Source organism: Patella vulgata, chromosome 1 (assembly GCF_932274485.2).
Source record: "Patella vulgata chromosome 1, xgPatVulg1.2, whole genome shotgun sequence".
Classification (NCBI taxonomy): domain Eukaryota; kingdom Metazoa; phylum Mollusca; class Gastropoda; family Patellidae; genus Patella; species Patella vulgata.
The window spans coordinates 25756895-25782222 of NC_065879.2; the positions used below are offsets into that span (position 1 = coordinate 25756895).

A 25328-nucleotide genomic window follows, 5' to 3' on the forward strand; every position below is an offset into this window, starting at 1 on the left:
AGGAAATAAAGCAATGTTTAAGCTTATTTAAAAAATAAAACAAAACAAACATAAGCTTACATACTTATTTAATTATGCATACATGTATGTAAGTTATATTTGTATTTATGGTCAATGACCGTAACAAATATCAATTAACAATACAGCCTGTATACAGTGATAATTATTGATCTATTTTTTATTTCGGTTTAAAACTAATCAAGACTAGCTGATGACCCGGCGCTGCATGGGTTGAAAGTAGTATAACTCTGAAACCGGAAGCAGTAGCCCATGTTACTCCCTGGCCCGAGCTACCCTAATACGACAGTCACAAATATTAGATATAGACTATACATTTATTCCAGTCTCTTGAGTTGTTTGCAAAATTTTATGTATCATATATTAATCATAAACCATTGTAAGACACAATAGGGTATTATATATTAAAGTCTTACTGCTGTCAGCTTAAGGCAATACACATCAAATAATCCTTAATTAGTGGTGTTTAATTAACTGTACAATAGTAATCCCCTTCTCCATGGAATGATGAAAAAAACACCAATTAAATCAGACTCCTATAAAATTATCCTCCAATACACAAATACATGTAATTAATATATCAAACCATTGAGATGTGCAGTTGTTTTGTTTCGATTATAATGAGAGATTGTATGACTGAATGATGAAGTTTATCATTTATTTTGTCATGAAATTAGATTCTAATTATTATTAATAATAATATTAAAGAAATTTCAACAATATTCATATTTTTATTCATATGAAAATGATTTTAAATTACTAATCATTAGTTGACATATTATTATTTTGATCTATATTGTTTTTGAAGAGTGATTTTTCAAGCAAAGTCTTTTTTTGAACAGTTTTGTAGATTTCTAGATCATCCATTGGAACAACTCTAGAATAGGGGGATTAACAAGACAATACATGTAGATAACCAAAATTGTTTTTTTTTCCAAGTTTTATGGTTGAAGGAATCCGAATCATAGTCAGCTTAAGCCTGGCACACTAAGCAACAACTTAACTACATGTAGGTGGTGAGTGTGGCAACAAATATCGCCAAGATTGAAGTGGAGTGAGTCCACTACACAACGGCTTTGGCGATCACACAAAATACAAACTTTCACATGCCGCCAGCGCGTCAAAACTTCAATTAATATTATTTTTTTTACATGACGATTAGGCAGCGATATAGTCGTTTTAGTACTGTGACGTGAACTATCTGGACAAGAGATTGTACTTTGAAGATGCACTCATTATATATAGTAATCTAATTAACAAGCTTATGTTTGGCAACTTTTGTACATGTATTTATAGAAAATACATTGAGGATGAGCCCAGGAATATCTTAAGTATAATTAACAAACTCTTTACCAATTAAACAACCAAGGTGAGAGAACCAATAAGACCTGTAGAGTAATTGGCTGTTACCCTTCGTTTTCTCACTACAGGTTCGTCGAAAAGCAACCCTCATTCTGATTACCGTCTATTAATCCTTGGCCTATATTACTAATACTATTGGGTATATTGCTATATAGATGGAACAGTCCACTGGCACTAGGCCTACCGTACATGTAGGCTTACAAATATGTATTGTGTGTTTATGTCACATGAGAAAAGTGATTGGGGTTAATATGTGATTTGATTTATTGGTTGTTGTCAACTTGTCATTGAGGTGATCATTGTACACGATTTGTTGTTGTGGATGCTCTAGAGACTAAAGTTAATATCCGATTGACTTTAAATTTATTCACAGTTTTTAAGGTCATGAAATGAAAAATCCTATTGATTTTCAACGATTTCTGATAATTACTGCCTGAGTCATGGTCCTAGATCACTTTGAAAAATCTTGTGGATGCTCTAGAGGCTAAAGTTAATATCCGATTGACTTTAGATTTATACACAGTATTTAAGGTCATGAGACGAAGAAGCCTATTGATTTTCAATGATTTCCAATAATTACTTGTGGATGCTTTAGAGGCCAAAGTTAATATCCAATTGATTTTAAATTTGTACACAGTGTTTAAGGTCACGAGACAAAGAATCGTATTGATTTTCACCAATTTCCGATAATTACTGCCGTAGTTATGGCCCTTGATCACTTTGATAAATCTTGTGGATGGTTTAGAGGCTAAAGTCAAAGTTGACATCCGATTGATTTTATATTTACATGTATATACTGTGTTTACGCCTATATATAATCGTTTTAATTGACTTGAGATTGATACACAGAGGTCTTAAAAGGTTTGGAGACGAACAAGTATATTGATTTTCAATGATTTTTGATAACTTGAACAGTTAAATCCATGATATTAAATGTTTTGTACACTAAACGTTAGCATGGGCCAAACAAATTCTAATGATTTTCTGATAATTACTTAATGAGTTGTTACTCTTAATCAGATTTTAGTGTATTATAAATTTTTCATTAACGACACAAGTAAAAATATGCAACAAAACAACTGTTTTTGAGTTGCCTGGCAACCTATCTTTATAATATATGTTCAGTACTGATACAAGTGGTTAAAGAAGTTCGTCCCTGTTATATGTGTGCTCCTAACTTCAAAAGGTCAAGCTTCAAAACTGATCAATTTTCATTATATTCAGTTCAAATAGAGAGTAAAAAGTAATTATTGAAGTTTAAAATGTTCTTAAATGTTAATATTATTAATAATGTTCTCAGAACTTGTATCGGTCCCTCGAGCCATCCCCACTTTTAGATATTGAAGAAAGAATAAATTTAAGTTAATTTTTAAGTTTTAATTTAAGGCTGTCATGGATACCATTTAATTACCATAAATACTGTTTATATGAATGTTGTTTATTTCTATACATTTTTTAATTACTGTACTAGTCTTAACAAAGAAGCTTTTACCTGATTATACAAACTATTAAACCATACATTAATATATTTATTGTTTGGACCAATATGATATAATGGAGGTCTTTTTAGCATGACTACAAGCGTGAAAGAAAAGCCTAAATATAGAGATTTATATAGAAATATTGATTTCTCACAAGAGAGTGTCAATTTATCACGATCCTTGGTGTTAAGAGCCAACATGAAAAGATCACTTTTTGTTTAGAAGCGAGTTGCTCAGTTCAGTTTTAGAATAAGCCAAAAACCTAGAGATTTGGAGATTGAATTATTTTATCATACTTCCATGAATTTGTCTGTATCTATGACATAACTGATTCGAAGACAGGGAAAGGGGGGATATAGATGTAGGGTTTGATTCTCTAATAACATCTGAATACTTTTCATTGAATAGGGAATGTTTGTTACATTTGTTAGGTTCAAATACCATTTTGTGAATAACAGTAAGATTAAACTGTTTCTTTTACATCTAGGTTTTCATTTTTTCCTCAAATAATAATGATTCTACTATACTTCTCATGACCAGATTATTTTTTAAATTTTGCAACTTATATGTTTTGTTTAGATAGGTAAGATAGATTAAAAAAGCCATCAAATATAAAGCTTGCTGGTTGTTCTGGGTGTCGATGGGTATTGTGCACAAGGTATGGTATCCTTATTCTTTCAGAACACTTGATACTACATGTCACTAGGGTCATATGTGACATGTTCATGTAGCTGACCGTTTTGTTGTTATCTTGTCTTGACATTCAGGTTTACTTTGGCACCAGTAGATTTTTATTTTTTAGCCCACTCAATAGATTACAACTGTGCTAATTTAGATTTGTTCAAATAATATCGTACAACCTAATATGAAAGGGGCAAGGAGTCAAGGGCACTGTAAATAGGCAGCGCTATATATGTTCTCAGAACCAAGCAAAATCATTAATGCACATATACATGTACATGTAATCATAACAGATGGGCAGCTAAGGTCCCTTGGGCTGCTTGTCAAAAGACTTTGGCAGACAAATGAACTTTTTTTTATGTTGGGTGGTTAGGGCTGCACTGTCTGTTAGCTTTAAGCAAAATCCTAACTCTTTTTCTCAACTCACGGTAAATTACCAGCAGGGTTATTCTGTCTTTATACTACTATGTATGCAAGCTAAATTGTGCTTGCTAATGAGTTCATGAAGCTGGATCAGCGGAGTATCGAAATATTAATAATTACTAAATGTCAAAGCTTACAATCAAGAATTACATTAACTTCCCAGAGGCTCCATAAATTATTTATGTGGGAGAGAAAAGTATATTTAATTGACTTGCCATATGATACAATGAATTAGTATTTGCTTAATTTTAAAAAATATTCACTTGTTGATTATAAATAAATAAGAAATTGCTATAAATTAGTAATTATTCTTTTTTGGTTTTATAAAGTTTTGTTGACTAAGCAGTTGAATGGGAAGTGGTATTAGGTTTCCTAGAAAGAGGGGCCATTTGGTCTGCCTTCCTTTTCTGACATTGTTGGGTAACCAATACATGTAGGTCTTTGGTAAAGCGGTGGACACACAAGCCAAATGATTTTGGCCGCATCAAGCGGCATCGAAATTAGTGTGTCATTCGCCCAAATCAAACATGTTTGATATATTTGCCTATTGCATCTGCTTTGACGAGGCATTCGCCCGATTGTAGAATTTATTAGCCAGTCACCACTGATATCGAGAAGTCACACAATTGAAGACCTGATTTCGGCCGCATCAAGCAGCAAGCGGCATCAAAATTCATGTGTCATTCTCCCAAATCAAACATGATATATTCGCCTATTGCATCTGCTTTGACGAGGCATTCGCCTGATTGTAGAATTATTAGCCAATCACCACTGATATCGAGAAGTCACACAATTGAAGACATGGTCGAGACCATGTTTAAACATGTGACATGAATGGAGATGCAATCGACTGGTGAATCGGGCGAAGGATTTGTCTGGTGTGTCCACTCATACGGCTGAATGAATTTGGCTGCAATTCAGCACCGAAAGATTCGACCAAATGATTCACTGCTGCCTAAATTATGGTTTACATCCATCCTAACATAGAACTTAGTATTTGTTAAATTTCTACTTTGGTTACGTGAATTTTGGGATATTTATTTGAATGCAAACACAGAAATTCGATGTTATTAAATGATTTGATAAATTCATTGATTTTATACAGGTTTTGTACATGTACCTTGAGGGTATGTACATCGTACAATCTGAACCACAGACTCACCCTACCTGCAGAGAAGTGACTCTGACACAGTGAATAGCCATGATATCCACATGACGTTATCTAAACGTCACAGGTCATGAGGTCACATCAACAAACAAATGTAAACACCATCATATTGATCATTATCAACATTACAAGACACAATGTTACATTGTAAACAATAGCCTTCTTGCAGCCTTTAGGACTGTATAGTCCGTACAGAACGTCTTATCGCTTCTTCCAATGATTTTTCACAAAAATAACATCATCTACAACTCTAGATTTGACGTCGGCATATTGGCACTATTTTCTGCTTCGGTCGTGTCTATTTCAGATATACACAATCAATTCTGTTAATGTTTTTAGCGTGGGTATTGACTAAAAGTTAATTTATTTCAGTCCTAAACAAAAATTTAAAACTTTAAGGCAATTTTAAAAAAATAGCCAAATTCTGGCTGGGATTACTGAGCAAAATGGCCATTCACTGTATACGTGCGAAAAAAAAAGCCAGCTATATTTGACGTCGGCATATTGGCACTATTTTCTGCTTCGGTCGTGTCTATTTCAGATATACACAATCAATTCTGTTAATGTTTTTAGCGTGGGTATTGACTAAAAGTTAATTTATTTCAGTCCTAAACAAAAATTTAAAACTTTAAGGCAATTTTAAAAAAATAGCCAAATTCTGGCTGGGATTACTGAGCAAAATGGCCATTCACTGTATACGTGCGAAAAAAAAAGCCAGCTATACCATTTAATTTTCGTACGTTAGTTACGTACGTACGTTGTACTGCTAGTAATGATTTCCATTTTAGACTAAAACTGTATTAGAATCAGTTTACCAGTACACATGTACATGTATGTGCCCATTATGCATCTTTTTATCATATTGTTACATCTGACAGAATAAAGTTTACAAACATTTCTCAAAAAACTTTAGGTCAAGAGCTTCATTTGAAAGGATTAATTGTTAATGTGTTGAAAAGTTGTTTTATTTACAATGTACACATAAGAAAGGCAGAGTTTGATCATGGAATTAGGATGAGCTATACAAATAGCACAAAAATACATTTATCTTCTATTTCTGTCTTGACCCCTCTTTTACCTCTGATAAGAGATTCATGATTAGTGAGGATATACTGCCATTGTTCAATTACATGTATTAACAGAAATCTATTAATCTCTGTAGGCCTATATAATTCCCTCAGTGCTGTAAACAATATTAGTTGCTAAACATGTACATGTAGTTAAAGTCTCTGATGGTCATTTGAGGGATTTTGAATGAAATACACTGTTGTTTATTGTGAATCTCTAAAAGGAATATGATCTGTCCGAAAATGATTCAGTTCCGTTTACTAAGATAATAAGATCTTGATATGGTCAAAAAGGTCAATATGCCTCAGACAAAATACACACAATCAAAATGTGGTCAAAATTTATCCCTGAATTCTTATTAAATAACAGATATTTATAACTGTTATAACCAATCTATAGTACATATGTACATGTAGTTAAATTTTTATTTAAAGTTATGTCGGTTTTGACCAAACAGGTAGCCCTGTTGAATGAAAGCTGGGAGTTTATCTACTGTTGATATTTTATTTTTTTATTTTCTAAATTAAATGTTAAATATAATCAATATGAGTACATATTTAGTATTATTAGTGTAAATTAAGCAATGGAAATTTTAACATTTTCTAAAAATTGAAAATGATGCACAGAGACCTTAAAAGCCTAGAATACTATGTTGAAGAAAAGCATTGAATTGGTGATATTCTTTCTAGAACATGTACAATGTAGCTAACAATTGAATTCCTATTTGCATAGTACTAGTACATTGGCGTAATTGGAACATGTTTTTCAATCAATATGTTCCCCACTTTGCGGTTGAAATAACATCCCGGCTTTTCATGCACTATGAAAGAAATATATCTGGTGACTACATGTAGGGCTACCCATGTTTTTTTTAAATGTAAAATGTCAGAATATCTAGTTATCTAGTTACTGTTTTGTATTAAATCTGAGTGATAAGTGTATATTATTTATATAATCGATAGTGCTGGGTTTTGATGTCCATGCTTTGCGGCAGGATTACTTTGATTCTAATTGAATGAGAGTGATGAAATTTGTATAGTTTCTTGATGTTAGTACATGTACCTTGACAAGTTTTCTAATGAGTATTTTCTGCTAAGCATAGAAAAGCAATTTGATTTGTTATAAGCTGATAGTTTCATTAAATCGATACCTGAACTAAGTTAGAATAAAGAGTCTTTTCTGCCAAGGTTAAGCAGAATGATAAGTAATTTGATTGCTTGATGCTTTGTAAAAATGTAAATTTTAATGAGTGTCATCTATTTATGTCATCAAATTTATCATTTGTAAATCATATTCCAGAATTAGCATACTGTACAATACTAAAATGTACACTTCCCACTTAAATGTAAATCAGTTAGAAAGTAATCAAAATCAACAGAAACACTGGTCTCCTTGATCCTAGGGATTTCAATATTCCCTTTAGAGTTGAAAATCATTATGATAATGAAAATAGTATTATTATCAAGCATCCCTTCAATGAAAGGAAATAATCAGAATTGAAATAATCCTTTCTGTAAAGTTTCTTTTCAAATCACTTCAGCTGTCCAACTTGGGATAATGGTTAGCATTTCCAAGCAGAATCCCAGCATGACCACTGACTTCGATTGCCAAACCATGATCTGATTAAATTAATTTTAATAGTTTGTCATGTACATGTAGATGTCATGCTTATCAAGACTAATATTTGGCTAAGGGATGTATTTTAGTGGAAAACTGGAAACATAAGTCATTCGATCATGAAGCCTAGAAAATCAGTGTTACGGCTGGTTTCATTCAAGCATTTCAGTGGAAAAAGTGTTATTCTCGTCCAGAGTTCTGTTTCATGAACTTCCAACACAATTGCAGTTACCAGTTATGTACTAATTAAGGAATTTTGAAATTGGTTATGTGATGTAAATGATAGATTAATTGATAGAAATCTCATCCAGCCCGAAATAATTATCGATCATGATTGAATATATTGATATGTCTCGTAAACATTATCAGAATAGTTGACATCAGATTGTATGTAATCAATTGTTTTTGTAGAACAAAAGAAAGGGCTTGTGTACATTGTTTTAATCTGTAGATATACGAATACAAATTAAACAACCAACCATTGGTATACAGATCAATAGTCTCATGAACTAGCTCAATCTCTGTACCCGGTTTACCCAGTAGGCTGTAGTCAGGAAAAACCTTGATATTTTGTAAGTGAAATGATGGACCTACATTAGCTGTGACCATTGACCAGCACAAATATTCATCAGGCAAATTTGCTGTTGAGAGGATTAATTACTTTCGATCTGCAATACTTTTATTATTCATTGCTACAAATAAAAATGGTTTTGGAAGCAGCAATTGTTGACCCAATTTGCTTTGAAGGAACACATCTTGTTAAGCAGCATAAAAATGGTTTTCTGGATCTAAAAATTTCTTCTTAGACACAGAAACTAAATATCTTTACACGTAATTTGGCGTCATCATGAACATTTGGTTTTTTGCCATGAACCATGAATTCATACCAAAACTGTTTTAAGACAGATCTCGCACATCCAAAAGTTTCTGGGAGGTCACAAGGGAGAGTGCATTCTGGCATAGGTATTGGTTTGCCTCAAAGAGTTATTAAGCCTCTTCTCATGACAGTTTACACGACTGTAGAAGCTCATGTTGTCTTCAAAATTATGCCCAGTTGGTTGGGAATAATATAAAGCTTAGATTATAAACAGTAGATATTTTATGTGACAGCTGATTATTATCTAGGTTAGTCCCAGGGATATAAATAATCCATCTACTGTAGACTACTGCTGGTATTTGGGGCAAACAGAGCACATAGTCGTCATCACTTTTATCAGCTGTCTACTCTCTCAACGCCTGGTATAAAAAATCCATACAAATCAATACCATTCATTCACAAAGTCTAAATATTTCTTAATGTTTTCATTCGAAACATTAATACTGCTCTTGACGTGATTCGAAAGCTGTTTTATGAAATAATTTTATGTGTTAAACCAAATTGATCCACATAAATGCTTTAATTTTACCATCTGCTGTACTAACATGATGATCATAGTTCAAAGTACCAGTGCAGGAATTTAAAAAATAAAACAGGAGGGGGGTTCACTTAGGATAACTAGGAATACAATTAAATGTTACAAAATAACAAAACACACATCAGTCACAGGTTTCTCTGCTTTCTCCTTGCTGCCAAAAACCGTGAATTCATATAAAACTATCTACCCAAAACCTGTTATTGAGGTATTATTAGGAATAAATGTCATCAAGTCAAGATGTTTTGGCAAAATACTTACTAAACTTATTTTTTCATCAAAATCTCTTAAGACATCTCCCAATCATGAAGTTAATGAAATAATGTCTGTTAAAAAAAGAATGTCTGTTATTCTTATTTTTTTAGTAACAATAATTGGTATTTTATTCAGTTTTTTTCACAATATACATGTATTTAAAAAGTCTATGTGTCATTAAGGAATAATAAGCAAAGGAGCTGAACATTTCCATCATGTATTGGTGTCTTCTAGAAAAATGTTCTGATGAGTTCACTATTCTGCAATTGCATTTTCAAAGTTGCCACAAACACGAACTGTTACTTTTATCATGGACCTTATAATATCCATGCTTTTAATCTTTTATGTAATGTTTTTTGTTTTGTTTTTTTATTGTTTTTTTTTGGACAGAAAACAACTGTTGTCTATAAATGTATATCGATTGATTTTTATATAAATATGTTTTGAATAAGATTCTCTAAGGTATAAACAGTAATGAAGACAGAAAAAAGTTAATTGTTTTAAAACAAGATATTCATAATGAATGTCTGGCATGTACAAGTTAAATTAATTCTTCCAGAAATTATATCAATAAATCTATTCCCAGTTATCTAGAATAATACTATACCCATTACCCATAGTTTAATTTTTTTATTATGTTATGTGTGACAATGTTGGTTTATAAATAGATAATAAAACAAACAGGTTATTTCAGAACACATCATAAAGGAAGCAAAACATATATTCATTTGATACCGAGAACAACAATAAAAGATGGTATTATTTTTAGGTGTTTTTGAAAGGGTGTACACTATAATAAGTCAATTTTAGCTATAATCAAATCAGATTAAAGCAGAAATATACATGTATCTGCACTAAAAGTTTCTAAAATCCTTTCCTCAGATGTCTCCATCATACTTTTAAAGTAAATGTCATTAGGGAAGATCTGAGACGGGAAGAGATTTGCAAACCTGTTAATGATGTACTGTACTGTCTTTTAATGAATTAAATAAAATGGAGATTATACTAGGTTCCCACTATCACGATTTGAGCTACGATTGAAAATCATGGTTTTAATCATGGAGTAATCATGGTAATCCCATCAGGTCTTATTATATATTGAGGTCAGTCGTAGCAATCATGTTGACCGTATCAAAACGTATTCAAACAGGGTTCACACTGGCTTTCAGTTGTTTTTCCGCCAAAATGGATGATATTTTTATATAAAAAAATGTTCATATTTTTTGTCCGCCAACTGGAATATTTTATCTGCCAAAAATGTGTGATAAAAAAGACATGTAACAATTTTATTTCTCAGATAGGCCTACCGGTACAATAAAACAATTACTTAAATTACTTAAAAACCTCATCTTTAGATAATAAATTAGCCCAGTTTTGAGATGATTTACTAAGGTCAGATTTTATTTTTGGTGACTTTAGTCTATTTGCACACTGTATTGCACAATATATTTTCAGTATTTACACGTCAAATCAAGAATTACCAATTTTCTATAAATTTCTGTTCTGCGTGCACACTAGGCCTAATATTGTTATTTTCAAATACCATAAAGGTATGCGAATCTGAATCCCTGATAGAATAATATATTATACTCATTGATCACTTTAGAGCATTTTGGCGTCAGTAATACCATAATAGTATAACCAAGCATTTCAACATAATGCTTGGACAACATATTTTTCCTGTATTATGTATATTCATAAATAAATAGTTCTTCTCATTTTATTATATATAACAGAATATTATACATTGTAATTTGAGACCAGTAATACCTATAGTCAGACACTAATCTTTTACACTTATTTCAATATAATTAAATGTATTCATTGTTTTAATCTTTTACAAACAGAAGTTTTATTGCATAGTTGTTTAAAGGATTTACTATTTAATTAAGCTCCTTCTACACCTTTATGTATTGTCTTATAATTAACATATTTTTATTTAGCATTAGTCTCTAGTGGCGACATTTTATTTACCTTAAAAACTATTGAAGATTAGTGTCTTAACAACCAAGTCATATAAACTAAACCCAAGTTTCATATAGAAGATATACGTAATAATATCCGACTAGGCATGCTTGTATATTACATGCCGTATGAAGCCACAGTTCAGCTGCCATTTTTTCGAAAAGAATTGACGGCCATTTTGAATATTTTTTTTTTTTAGATGAAACGAATCATCAAATAATAAGCGATTAGATTAACCATTAGGAGATTTTTTTTATGTAAGTTCCCAAAAGGAATCGCCAATATCGTAAAATGTTATCGCCAAAATCAAATTTGAATCGCTACTTTCATAGCATGAGCCCTGTATCCATATCAGCACATGGCAGATCGTTGACTCAATAGGGACCATCTTATTGTCTTATCGTAATGCATCACACGACATTGGGAACCTGGCATAAATTAACATCTTACATTTCTGCAACAAGTGGGTTAATGAATACCTACATGTACCTACTCCAGGCTAACACATAGCAATTATTGATTGGCCTAGATACAGCAAGTTTATCACATGATTGATTGATTTATTGATTGGTGGACAGTTCAGGTGCTGTAATGTATACATATATAGATAGTATTGTAATGGGTGGAGTAAGAATTATTAGCAAATAAATTGAGTCATGGTTGAAAATAGTTGACAACTTCATAAATCATTATGGGCTAACATTAGATAATTGCTTGAAAGGGTAGGTGGATTGCAAGAATAAATAGACATTTATTAAAGTAGAAGAAGTAGGTCAAGCTCTGCCACTGCCAGGACAGAATTTACTAAAATGCAGACATGTAATAAACAATAAATTTTGAAAGGATAGTGAACTGTCATACATGTATGGCATCATTTTCATGTTTAGATAATATATGTTTTACGCAAAATGACAATAATATGGATACTGGGTTTTTTTTCGTTTAAACTCTTTATTGACAATTTGTTGTCAGTGCAAGGTAACTACGATTATCTCAATGTAGGTGAGTTTTGTGTTCAATAGACCCCATCTGACTTTGGGCTAAAATCAGTGACTCAAAGAGAATGGAGAATTGATAAAAAAGTAGTTAGATCTTCAAGTAGTGTTAGCAAATTATAAAAAAAAACTAAATATACACGGATAACTATTTTCTTTATATTATGAAACAACATGAAAATACCAAAACAATGAAAAATCATTGATATAATCATTTTGTTTAGGCTGATTTTAGTTGCACCAGACAAAATATTAGGCCCTGGTGATCAAGTACCTGAAAGTTTGAATATTTGTGCCATGTATAAACACTGAAATAAGATAAATCTAAATTTGCCTGACAAAATAACAGACACCAGAAAGATTGTGTCTTACAAATCTTGAATTTTTGACTGACAATGAATTTTTTTCCTGGCCTAGTAAGCAAATTTGTATTTGTATCTGTTCTGTAAGGATTCCAGAATTTCATGAAGATTAAGAATGTAGGCACTTGTGTTATGTAAAAATACTCTGTTTCACACAGCTAGACATGTGTCTCAGGGGAACCTGACTTACTGAAACATGAAATGTCATCAGATGATATTTCCCATCGTGATTGTAGTTAAAGCTACTCATCTTTATTAAATTCGACTTTGTCGACACAAAAAAATCATAAAAATGGATCATGATATATTGATTTTTATCAGTTCTACAGGAAGAAATTGTGGGGGAGTTACAGACAGAATTGGTTGAATTCTTTAATTCACACGTTTTCATGTACGGTAATTGAAGTCTAGAGAATCTCATGGCAGTTAGTCGCCAATGCTGTATCTTAAATAGAGTTTATCTTTCAATTCTTTCAATTCCAAAGGTTCTCTGATTCCTGATATTGCTTTTTTAGCTTGATTTTAATCATGAAATAAATTCCATGTGAGACCTGTTGTGTGTTGAATCCAAGTTTGAGGTGACTGTGGTCTCACTCATCTTTCATGAAAAATTAACTTATTGGTTGTATAATTATCCATAAATTACATAATTAAAGACAGGGGCTACAGTTGAAATATGGTTAGAACAATGAACAACTAGAAGAACCTAGTGTCCTAGCTTCAAAAGAAAACTTGTCTGGAATGGCGCCTGTGTGACTTACAACAATTAAAATTTGTATAGTTATTCAGATGGTATGGAAGATGGAAGCTCTCAGAAATTGAGTGTACACTGGAAAGATTCCATAGCAGTTTGAACTTGGGAAGAGATGGAAGAAATGCTGCTAACTATACAAATTTCTCCTTGTCACATTGAATCATAGAAATAGAAAATTACTGTATGTTAATCTCAAAATAACCTAAGTAAAGTGTCAACGATACATCAATTCCTTTTCGTTTTTAAACATAGCTTAATACCAAGTCTCCACAAAAGTCAAATGTTTAGTAATAATTACTCTGTGTAAGACAGTTTAACATTTATAGCTTCTGGAGTAGCGTTAAATCTAATTATCGTCATTGTTATGCAGACGGTTATACTGTTACTTAATCCTATTATTTCACAGTGTTCAACCACAAACTAAAGATATATCTTCGATGTGTTGTAATACAATACATGTACTCTATTTTATACACCTGGATCCGTAAAAAAAGTATAGAAACAGGTAATATGTAAGCATATACATGTATGTCCTTTCATATTGAAAATATTTGAACAGATTATTTTGAATCGGAATTGAACGTTGATTTATTCATATTATTTTAAGTAAATTTTTCAGTACAAATTTTCTGTACCTAGAAAGTTTTAGAACTTGTGTGACCAAGTCAAATCAATATTGCAAATTACAAATTGTGTTTGTTATGTCTAAACATTCCTCTGAATTGCTTCTTTCTTCCCTTTTATTACATTTTCTTGTTTCCATGGAGTTTTGCAGAAACTGAACTGGGAACTTGTCACAATCAATTTCTTAAAAAGAGAGTCATTGTGCTTGTTTGTCTCTGATGGATGTGTTGGATTAGAAAATTTGTGTTTTAACTTGTTTGATATTGATGGCAGCGTAAATAAAGGTGCATTTTCATTATATTCCGTTTTCATTATCTATTTTTATACGCCCACATTTTCATGTGAGAAACTTCCAATCAATAGAAACAGGTAGTACAAACCAATTACAGACGGTTTGATGGGATCAATTTTGATTGAGTCAAAATGATGCATTTGATATTGAATAATTAATAGAACACAACATAAAAAAAAACATGGTTTTACCCATGTGGTTTTTTGCTTGTGGTCTCTCTAGAGGTCACAATTTTTATCCGATTTAAAAAAAAAACGTTAGACTATGATTTTATGACACCGTTACACCATAATGATTGTGAGTTCGAATTTCGTGAAAATCAGAGCAAAACTGCCGGACAAAATGGCCACTCCCTGTACGCAAATTTTGATAAAACTTAAAAGCTGTGTGTATGTCCCAAAGATCTTGGTTCCTTTCGATATTCGCACATATCGGATCGTAACTTCCTAGATTACGGCCCCTGATTATACAAAAAAAATTTATTATTAGCTTTTTCTCTATCCATCTCTTGTATTTTGTGGGCGTATTTTGCATGGTAACCACTGGTTAAACTACATGTATTATAGGGAGAACTGTACTAACTTTATCTAAATGTTACATAATGGATCTTTAAACTTTAATTAATAAAAAAAAAAAAAAAAAAAAAAAAATATTTTCCTGAAATAATGTACGTAATTGGAAACATTTTGTGTGATAGAAATTCAGAAATCCAATTGACATTATTATTACATATATTTATCTACAAAATGAAATGTACATGTATTTAGATGATTATAGTTTATCTGGTCCCTACAGCTTTACCTGTCATTGTCATTGCTTTGGATGATATCAAAATGCTGTGTTTTGTTGATTGTCTTTAAAAACAACTGTACCAGGAAATGTTTGCATATTTTATCAAATTTTTTTGACGCCTACATATGATTGTGTAGGATGAAAGTAATATGGCTCATGTCGAATTAATGACTCTTTGTTGTCATCTGGACAATTGGACTAAAAAAATAGAAAGGAATTTATTAATTGACATTTGAAATATGTACAGTATTACTATTTTAGATTGATTTTTTAAATACAAATTATCTTATTGAATATTATTCTATTAAAAGCACTACATGTGGGTCAACTTTTGTTGTTAATATGTTTAGGGCTTTTAACCAGGTGATTGTAACCTACTACACCCTTTTAACATTTGAAAATAGATGTTGCTAAAACAATAAACTGGCCACTATGGTCTCATAAATCAACCTACCGTAGTTTTGAATTATTTACAAAGATTTAATTATTACTTGATTTGTTGATTAAAGGAATGAATAACCAGAACCACACTTGGAGTGGTCAGAAATATGTCTGAGAAAGTCAAACAGATGAACTGTGCACAAACTATGTTATGTTAATTTAAAAGTTACCTACAGGTAGGGTGAACAGTAGATTACACTTGCCTGTATGTAAAATTAATTGGGTAGTATACATATTGATATTTTCTTTTCTTTATACAAAGTTAAATTTATAATGATTTTGTGTAAAATCTAAGCCAAACTTTTGCTGATTTTGTGTAAAATCTAAGCCAAAATTTTGCTACACTACTACAACATTGAATCTGATACTGATCCCAATCGATAAATGACGAAGGACTGTGGCAACCTTTAAGCACAGATACTCTTTGTCTGGGAGCTGAACACAGATTGTTGGGTTTTAAAGTATTTTCTTCTTGAGGGCCATTAACTTCGGTCTTACTTTGACTTAAGACAAAATAATCAATAGAACTGTTAAACAAAAAGGATCAGCTTCAATAATGTTGTTCTCTCAGTGTTTATATTTGTTCTTACAGTAGTATTTTAAATCAGAAAAGTAGTTAACCATTTTCTATATTATTGTTTTACCACTGAGCTGGAAACTTAAGGAAAGGATGTTAATCACTGTAGATAGTGAAGTTGTTTTTCCATGATTGTGAAAAATACACAAAAATCACAATATTGGCCTCCAGAAATTGATTTGCATTTAGAAATGGAATTTCATGGAAACAGATATTTTTTCTTCAAAATGTCCATTGAGAATTATGTTTTTATTTGTCTGTTCAATGGCACTTGTCAATCTATGGTTTATTATTAAATAAAAACCTATGTGCCTTGTTTTCCAGTCATGATATTGTTTCATTTTTGAATGGAATATAGCCATACATTTGCATTCTTCACATAAAATCTCTTTCCAACATTTTATTTTAGTAATTTCTTTTTTCACACACCACACAAATTAAAGTAAGTAAAGTGAAAAAAGAACCATGACATTTGATTACTTCCTGTTAGATAAAGTTGGCTATGAAGCCTTGGGACTAAAGTATTCTATAAATGAATTTGAAGCTAAAATCAAATATCATGAGACCACGAAACCAGCATTAATTGTTTTATTTGAATTTCATAAAAGTGTCAGTTTACATTAAAAGGTTATCTGTGATTTGTCAAATTTATACTTTTTGGGGTAGAGCGAGATAATAAGGTCTGTCGTTATTTGTAGTGACTTTGATCCTATGTTTTTCTCCCACTGCAGTGGAAGAATGAAATAAAAATATACCATTAATCCCGATATAACTAACTGTTATAACTAAGTCTCTAACTCAATATTTTCCATAATATTAGAAATTAAAAACATGAATGAGAATTTGATATTGGTCAATTTCAATCAATATTGATGTTGTATATCTTGCCATGAAAATATAGGCTCCTAATATCTATCACTCGGCAAATTCCGTTACTATAAATCTAGCCTCGGCTGTGTGACAGTAAGTGATATGTTCCTACGCCTATACAATTGAAATATTTGTATGATAAAACATTCTTCAAAGGCGTCGTCATGGGCAACATCTTAGTAATCTGGGAACTTGAAAATAGTTCCAATGGCGGACTTCGTCATACAGCAGAGGCTAGATGTAGCCATGTAGGGTACTGGAATCTGCTGAGGTTTGCTGAGTGAATATCTATAATATTTAAGACACAATTAACATTTTATAATTAGTACAAGATTTGCGTATTCTATGATTTCAGGTGCCATTTTGTAATGAACAAATAAAATCATATCCTACAAGACAATTTGGAAGTAATTACATGATTCACTAAAAACAAATATTAATTTTAAAAAAATGTGTAAAATGGACTAAGCAGATATAAATGACTGCTGTTCAATTTCAGCTATTTATGTATTTCACCGAATATAAATGTTCAGAAATTATAATATTTTTTTCAAAAATTTAATATTAATCACTTTACATACATTTATTTTACATTAACAATTAATATGTGCCTTTAGAACCATTTTCATCTATTTCAAGGTTAAAAAAAAAAATAGAGCCATATGCCCTTTAAAACTAGTATTTCTATTCCCTTTGAGATCTTCAAGATTTGTGTGTGTATGAAATTAAAGCAGATTGTAGGTTTATTATTTATGCTAGTTGTGTTCCGGTAGTCACCAATGGTACATGTAGTTATTATGAACTTTATTGTTTGAATACTGTAGATGGTTCATTGAATGTTTGATATCTGTAACTGGCATATTGCCATAAACAATGTTAATAAATAACAACAGACTAGGATTTTTCTATCTAAATTATACATATTATTATATGCATACATATACATGGAACATTAAATATAAACTTCCAATTTAACGTACAGCAGAAAAGGGTACAGCAGTTATTACCAGCATGATTTGTAAACAAATGGCCCTGGATTCTCCATACTCAAGTTGAATGGGAAACTGATATAATTATAGCCTGCACTAATTGCGCAAGGGTGCATTTAATTGGTGCCTAGCTGAGAGATGTCAGTTTATATTCTTAGCTATGCCCCAGAGACCATAAAAAAGGACCATTAAAGAAAGCTCTTGCAGTATTTTTAGTGTGGGTGGGGGGAACTCAATCCTACAGTCCTCCCTGCATTTTGTCCTGTAGTCCCCTTTGCTGAAGTCAAAATGACTAGACCTCTTTGATTTGGTTAACAACTAAAGTGTTGATGTAATTAAATTTGATGTGGTGATTTACTTTGTGATGTGGATATCTGTCTACATTTAAAAGTTGAACGTGCACAGAGATTGAGATGTAGCTGATTTTGTCTTATGTTGTTGACGGTTTAATGCCCCAAAAAATGAGACAAAATTAGCAAACAAAATGAAGGTTAATGAAATGAAGGATTTTGTCCATCACTAATCAAAATAATATGTTTTCTGTGTGGGCTGAATATAAAAATTGTTTTGATAAAAAGGAGAAAAATTCAGATGGCTTTTATCGCGTTTTCTGTGTGAGATATTTGTTCGGATGTAATATTTTGATATAATGGAGGTTCAGATGGCTTTTATATCATTTTCTATGTGAGATTTTTGTTTGGAATTTAAAAATTGTTTTGATAAAATGGAGATTCAGATGGTTTTTATATGAGATATTTGGTTGGAATATAAAAGTTCTTTTGATAAAAGGGAGTTTCAGATGGCCTTTATGTGAGATATTTGTTTGAAATATAAAATTTATTTTGATAAAAGGGACGTTCAAATGTCTTCTATCTCATTTTCTAGATATTTGTTTGGAATTTAAAGATTGTAAATGAAGAAATGTTTATCTTAACTGTACATATTCTGGGTAGCTTCATCTTATTAGGACAGTTTTAAAGATTGACTTGTGGTATTTGTGGCTCCAGTCATCTATCATGGGAAAATATACTAATTATTTTCAGAATGGCCAAACTGTGGTATTGTCGAAATGCCTTGTTCATTCATATTACTTAAAGATACATTATGGGAGATTCGATAACTAGTTGGCAGTTCTTACTATAATAGTTAAAAACTAGATAAAAAAAATAAAAATACAGACAATTTGCTGAAAATTTCATTCAAATTGATCCACAATGAACTGAGAACTAAGCGATTGAAATTTCTGTCTAGCCTCAATCATCATTACTAAAGTCAGTACGATAAACAGCATAGTCTTGATTATCCATTTAATCGTTAAATCGTGAAGTAAAGTTATGCAGTAAATCTGCTCATAATCCACTAAAGATCGCAGGCTGGCGATGCCATCTAGAGTTGATTATGGTCTGGATAGGTTAAGTCGGTCATTCGAATTGAAATTTGTATAGAAATGGCTTCCAAGGTAAATGCCACAATATGGGCATCTGTAGAATTTCCATCAGATACTTGAAAAACTAATTGTGAAATATTGATTGAGAGATGGTAGGCTATTGGACTTAAATTGCTTGATAAAATTAGACGAGACAGTTTAATGGCAGATCCCTTGGGAGAAAATAATCATTCAAGCCATACGATCAAGTATCTGTGATATAGATAGATCCATGTAATTCTAGTCTTGTTATTCTGCATGAAAAATAAGGGGACAGAGTTACAAACTCTATAAACACTCCATATAGTTCTAAGGAGGAATCCAATCCATATTCAGAGAGGCACAAAGGTTTTTTCATGAGGGTTACGAAATAGTGCTCTACACATCCATTTATTTTATGCATAGTTTTGGTAGTATGGGTATGTTTTGAAGTCAAAGTTTTTGTAACTCAATATCATCCAAAATCTTCGACATTGAAAACATGAATTTTTAAGCAATTTAAATCAGCATTGGTGTTGTGATCTTACCTGGAAAAGATGGGCTTCTGATATCCAATATTTAAGACAAAATAAACATTTTACCATTGGTACATGAATCGTGTACCATAATGCGTTTCAGCGCCATTTGTAGGTCCAAAATATTAACGATTTAGCTCCTTTAAGATGGCTACTGTTGAACAAATATATCTTTCCTAAATATTCATGTTAATATTTGATAAGACACTTCAATTTTTACTGGAATGAAATGTCACGTTATTGAATTCACTTCTAATTTCTGAAGTGAATGATTGGTTTGGTTTTTTTTTTTAATGTAAAAAATTACCGACAATTTAAATAACTGTTATTGAGTTATATTACAGATAATTATAGCACAGTCAGACTGTCTTGATAAATAGCATGATATTGAGTTTTATTTAAATATATATTTGTGCATGCCTCATGCAATTTTCCGGTATTTCTCTGACACATTGATATTCAAACATATTTTTCGAAACCAAAACCAACACCATTTAAAATCTCTTTTACGATAATTTAACTATATATATTGCTTTGAGAATTCATGGCTGCCATTAAACCACATGTACTGTGTCTGTTGGGACTACCAAGAAAATAATTTTTGTCATGAAGTCAATTGCTGACAGGTATTGGCGATAAACTGTTAAAGTTTGAATATTGGATACAAACTGTTTAAAACATTTGCTCTTGTTCACTTTTCGTGAAGAAAATCCATCACTAAATACACCAGAATCCACCAAAATGTGATGTAGAAAAAAAAAAAAATTCTGAGTTCGCCTAAACTCCTTTGAAAAATGATCAAAATTTGATGTCAAGGAATTTTGGTTACATGTACATCTCAAACTAATTTTTGTTCCAAATTTGTTGCAAAAGAAATAAAAGTTGTTTGAAAAATTTGGATGGGCTATATTTACACAAATGTATAATTTGTACTTATCTAAACATCTCAACTTGAGATTTTTGATATTAGATTTGGATGTAACACTGACGAGAAATTATTTTAGATGTAACCGAAACTCCTTGACATAAATTTTGGATCAAATATTAAAACGCACAAGAACTCACCAAATGTGATGTACATGTAGTAAAACAAATTTTAAAAAAAATGACAGGGGAATACCCCTACTGCACTATCCTAGGGTTGGGCGATAATGAAAAAAAAATCATGATAATAATTTATCAAATATCACGATAAACGATATTATCGTGATAATTTATACGTGTGTCTTAAGTCGTCACTTGATGCCACATTTTAGTTACTAACGTGGGTGATGGAGATTTACCTTAGACCAGCAGGTACTTAATAATGCTTGTTTTGCGGATGAATTTAATTCTTACCAATAGAATGTCGTACAAGTTAGTCAAAGTAAAATATTAATAATGATAATATGTAAACATAACTAGAAGGGTTCTAAAATCTACTTTTTGATACAGTGACAGATGCGACTGAGGTAAATACCGTATTTTACGGGGTACAAGTCAATGAGGGGTATAAATTGAATTCACATATTTACTGTTTTTCCTACCTCCGTCCATAGATAAGTCGAAGCGGTGTAGTGTAAGAGGAATGGTTTTCCATTCATTTCGGGTAGTAATCTTTCATCGAGTTACGGTAGTGTTATCTTAGTCTAATACTATGCCTATGTACTTAAAAAAAATCAATTAATGTAAAATAATTAGTTGCTAAATGTAGGACTAACTTAAGTATTATTCTAAGTTTTGTTCTTGATTCATTTGAACTTTTTTTTTATTCCAATATCTCTGATAAATACAAAGACAATACATGGTTTCTCTTCGCACATGACTGGCGATCAGACAGTGTTACTAATATTAGAATAAAATAAAATAGAAGGCGTCTATTGATTGGACAATAAAAAATAATTACGGGCTTTCAAAGTAGAATTGTTTTAGTTGAAAACCAAAGTAGAATTCTTGCGAGAAATTACGAGAGATAGAGATATGTTTCTTGTCGGCAGAAGTGTTCTATCTTAATGACATTTTCTGGCCGTTATTGAATGTTGGTTATATTTTTACAAAAAATTAAACAATCTATATATATTAAGAAACTCCTACAAGTATTTGTATTGGAATAACAATAGCAAAAGTCGGAACAATTTGCGTTGACTTTGTCGTGAGAGTGCTATTATTTTGATATTTATATAGCAAATGATGTCACTCAATATCGTACTTCGTAGGGCGACAGTTACAGAGAAAATAAATTTTTGGTCTCATTTTTTTTGTACCTTCATCGATATATAAGTCGATGCAGACTATAAGACGAATTTCTGACTTTCGCGGAGAAAAGTATCGACTTATACCCCGAGAAATACGTTACTGTCCAACCTTGACCATGCCAAACAACTGTTCCTTGATTACGAGCCCTTGCATCAATCATGACCTCTCACATTGCAATTTCGACTTCTTATGATATAGCATATTATCATCAATATTGGGACATGATAATTTTGGTTTTTCGATATGATAAAATCGTGGATGATTTTATCACGATATACCGAAAAACCGGTATATCGCCCAACCATACTCTACCCCCTTCAGTTTTGTTACGTCTGTTCTCGATCTGTGTACAAATGGTTGCCATTTTAATAGTTGACAGAAGTGAGGACTAATTATTTCATTATTCCATTTATTACAGACTTAATAGTCATCCAGGGGAAATATCTAAAAGTACTCTCTCATAAATATTTAACAACTTGATGTACCCAGTAAATGAAGTTAGTTTTAACTGGGAAGAAAAGACAAACATTTAATCTTACAGTTCATTTGTCAAACACTGTACTGAATATATTACAGATGGAAATGAAATGGGTTTTAAAGTCAATTATGGTAGTTATCGATAGATTGCAATATGTTTTGCCTAAACTGTATGCCCTATATTGTGATACTAATTTCTGAAAGTCAGTATATTGCAATATTGATTATAATGTTGTTTATGCAACATTTGTTATGTTTTTCATAACAATAACCAACATATACATGTATTGTATGGACAGTAAACATAAATCATAAAAATTTTGAAAGGAAGAACTGAATTTGATAGGGATTATTAACTATCAAGACAAAATTTATTCCCTCCTATGGCACCAAATAATCCCTATTAAAGTTGATCAGATTCTGTTTCATTCATATGTGTATGGACTTTGCAATGCTTATTACATGTATGTCCATTGAAACCATCTAATGGTTTATTTATTGACTGTCAGGACCAGATGCAATCTAGCACTTCTACCAGCTTCCAGCCTGTTGCTAATAACAGTGTTACCAATGTTACTATTGTTAGCCTCATGCCAACATTATCTACCGCCCACGCTCTCTTCTTGTGTGACTGGTTAATGATTAATAGTTCTCAATTCCAGGAACCATATTGTTGCATGCTAAAAATTAGATATGATTATCAAGGATTTGTAGCATACAATGTCTGAATTGTATTTATTGCAAGCAAAAGAACACTTTTCATTCAGCCCTTATTTTTATTAAAATTAATTATTAATTAAGGAAAATTATTGTTGGTCTTCTACCTCATTACAAATGTACATCTGAAAATATTCTAAGATAGTAGATAATCCTTTACTATGATGAAACTCTCCAAAATATTAAATGCTCGCATGGCATGCACACTTTTGAAATGAGAGATCAATAATTATAGACAAGACATTTGCATGCTAAAAACTTATTCCCAGTATCAACTCTTTGTAGTGCAGGAAATTATCGTTTGAAGAAATTCAAATAGCAGTAGCAGATTTCATTGCAAATAAAAGAAAGTTAAGTATATTAATCAAACACCAAAATGGGACGAAATAGGAGCGTCCATTTTATCGTTGAAAGAAGGCCAAAATACTACATGCTTGTTGGTTGATCTGATTTACAATCCCATTCACATTGCATCAAAATATGTGACATCATCCAAAGAAAGCACTATTGAGCAACCTAAACGGTTTAACATACATATATAATAAATATCCTCCCCTCTATCTCTCAGCTTCTGAGGATTTTAAAAATGTTATTCATACACAGCTAGGGTTAAAAATATATTTTGTTTTATTCTATGGTAAAATGTGTACAATATTTAAAGGAGCTAAGTCGCTAATATTTGGGACCTAGAAATTGACACAAATGGGTCGCAACGCATACAATAATGTAATATGAATGTATATAAATTGATTTACATTCAATCGTTTCTGTTTTTACTGTAATTTCTAATCAGTTAGGTTTGGCGACATACGCCAGTATTCTCAATCGAATTTCAATCTTTAGCTTCTGGTTATTCCAGTCTATGCCGATAGTATTTATTGGGCATACTCTCCAGATAAGAATATAGCGTCACCGTTTGACATGACTTGTGGAATATGCCTAGCCTCGTTTTTCGAGTCCATTATTACACATAACGCTGAAACGCATTATGGTACACGATTCATGTACCAATTGTAAAATGTTTATTTTGTCTTAAATATTGGATATCAGAAGACCATCTTTTCCCGGTTATATAACAACATCAATGTTGATTTAAACCGACTAATAAATCGTGTTTTCAATGTAGAAGATTTTGGATGATATTGAGTTAGAGACTTAGCTACTTTAAGTTGAAAATTAAAACATCTGGACTTGACAGATATGTCTCAGATTTGCACAGAATCTGCATGGAACATATCTGATGTGATCATCAGATCACATATCATTTTTTTGAACTGGTGAAGGTACTAATGCTTCCTCTAAACTATTTATTTTAGTTAATTGTAATTTATGTGTATTTTATTTTGTAAAACAAATGTAGCCACTTGGTTGTGAAAGTTGTGAACTATAAAAATGTGCATTAATAAAAATTAATGACCAATTGCATTTGATTTTTAATATATTATTCTGAAAACAGTACTGTGCATAAAACATTAAGCAGAAAGCTTTTCGTTTGCTGAATGGAACTAGATTACCATGAAATACAGTGGCAGAAATTTGAACAGCCTCACATCTGGAATATGTAACAGACCAGGCTTCCTAATTTACTCACTGAATGTATAAACAAAATATTTTGTGAACTGTAATTATTTGTTATTCTCTTGATACAGTTTGTAGATAAAATATGTCCTCTGGGGTTTTATTGTTTCTAGTAATAAATTGATCTGTCTTATTGTAAATACATCAGACATTTAGACACAGGAGCTTATATAACAGATCAATACAATTTTGTCCACGACTAAAAAATATTAGCTAAGCATCCCAGTATGTACT

At 31.5% G+C, this 25328-nt stretch overlaps 1 protein-coding gene across 1 annotated transcript in view; it reads left to right on the forward strand.

Annotated features, from left to right (window-relative positions):
- LOC126811421 (neural proliferation differentiation and control protein 1) overlaps window positions 1-25328 on the forward strand; it is a 50528-nt gene that overhangs the window by 587 nt on the left and 24613 nt on the right. The gene's annotated exons all lie outside the window — the stretch shown is intronic.